Source organism: Triticum aestivum, chromosome 2B, assembly GCF_018294505.1.
Source record: "Triticum aestivum cultivar Chinese Spring chromosome 2B, IWGSC CS RefSeq v2.1, whole genome shotgun sequence".
Classification (NCBI taxonomy): Eukaryota; Viridiplantae; Streptophyta; class Magnoliopsida; order Poales; family Poaceae; genus Triticum; species Triticum aestivum.
In genome coordinates, this window is record NC_057798.1 from 7,334,779 (window position 1) to 7,337,084 (window position 2,306).

Here is a 2,306-nt window from a genome sequence, read left to right on the forward strand (position 1 = left end):
GCATGGACTTTGATGGACTTGCCCGATGATCGGCAATCCATTGAGATAAATGGATCTTTTAAGAAGAAGACGGACGTGGATGGTAATGTCACCATCTATGAAGCTCGACTTGTGGCGAAGTGTTTTCCGACAAGTTCAAGGAGTTGACTACGATGAGATTTTCTCACTCGTAGCGATGCTTAAAGTCCGTCGGAATCATGTTAGCATTACCTGCATTTATGAAATCTGGCAGATGGATGTCAAGACAAGTTTCCTTACCAGTTTTCGTAAGGAAAGGTTGTATGCAATACAATCAGAAAAGTTTTGTCGATCCTAAGGATGCTAAAAGGTATGCTAGCTCCAGCGATCCTTCTAAGGACTGGAGTAAGCATCTCGGAGTTGGAATGTACGCTTTGATGAGATGATCAAAGATTTTGGATTTATACAAAGTTTATGAGAAACTTGTATTTCCAAAGAAGTGAGTGGGAGCACTATAGAATTTCTGATGAGTATATGTTGTTGACATATTGATGATCAGAGATGATGTAGAATTTCTAGAAAGCATATAGGGTTATTTGAAAGGTGTTTTTCAATAGAAAACCTGGATTAAGCTACTTGAACATTGAGCATCAAGATCTATAAGGATAGATCAAAATGCTTAATAATACTTTCAAATGAGCACATACCTTGACATGATCTTGAAGGTGTTCAAGATGGATCAGTCAAAGAAGAAGTTCTTGCCTGAGTTGTAAGGTACGAAGTTAACACTTAAATCTCGACCTCGGCAGAAAAGAGAGAAAGGACGAAGGCCGTCCCCTATGCTTAAGACATAGGCTCTACAGTATGCTATGCTGTGTACCGCACCTGAAGTGTGCCTTGCCATGAGTCAGTCAAGGGGTACAAGAGTGATCCAAAAATGGATCATAGGACAGCGGTCAAAGTTATCCTTAGTAACTAGCGGACTAAGGAATTTTTCTCGGTTATGGAGGTGGTAAAAGAGTTCGTCGTAAAGGGTTACGTCGATACAAGCTAAACACCTATCCGGATAGCTCTGAGTAGAGAGACCGGATACATATAATGGAGCAACAATTTAGAATAGCTCCAAGTAGAACAGTTATTTGGAATAGCTCCAAATAGAGCGTGGTAGCTGCATCTAGGAGATGACATAGAGATTTGTAAAGCACACACGGATCTGAAAGGTTCAGACCCGTTGACTAAAACCTCTCTCACAAGCAACATGATCAAACATAAAACTCATTGAGTGTTAATCACATAGTGATGTGAACTAGACTACTGACTCTAGTAAACTCTTGGGTATTAGTCACATGGCGATGTGACCTGTGAGTGTTAATCACATGGCGATGTGAACTAGATTATTGACTCTAGTGCAAGTGGGAGACTGTTGGAAGTATGCCCTAGAGGCAATAATAAAAGTATTATTATTATATTTCCTTGTTCATGATAATTGTCTTTTATTCATGCTATAACTGTATTATCCGGAAATCGTAATACACGTGTGAATACATAGACCACAATATGTCCCTAGTGAGCCTCTAGTTGACCTCGTTGTGATCAACAGATAGTCATGGTTTCCTGGCTATGGACATTGGATGTCGTTATAACGGGATCACATCATTAGGAGAATGATGTGATGGACAAGACCCAATCCTAAGACTAGCACAAAAGATCGTGTAGTTCATTTGCTAGAGCTTTGCCAATGTCAAGTATCTCTTCCTTCGACCATGAGAGCGTGTAACTCCTGGATACCGTAGGAGTGCTTTGGGTGTATCAAACGTCACAACGTAACTGGGTGACTATAAAGGTGCACTACAGGTATCTCCGAAAGTATCTATTGTTTTATGCGGATCGAGACTGGGATTTGTCACTCCGTGTAAACGGAGAGGTATCTCTGGGCCCACTCGGTAGGACATCATCATATGCGCAATGAGACCAAGGAGTTGATCACGGGATGATGTGTTACGGAACGAGTAAAGTGACTTGCCGGTAACGAGATTGAACAAGGTATTGGATACCGACGATCGAATCTCGGGCAAGTAACATACCGGTAGACAAAGGGAATTGAATACGGGATTGATTAAGTCCTTGACATCGTGGTTCATCCGATGAGATCATCGTGGAACATGTGGCAGCCATCATGGGTATCCAGATCCCGTTGTTGGTTATTGACCGGAGAACGTCTCGGTCATGTCTACATGTCTCCCGAACCCGTAGGGTCTACACACTTAAGGTTCGATGACGCTAGGGTTATAAAGGAAGTTTGTATGTGGTTACCGAATGTTGTTCGGAGTCCCGGATGAGATCCCGGA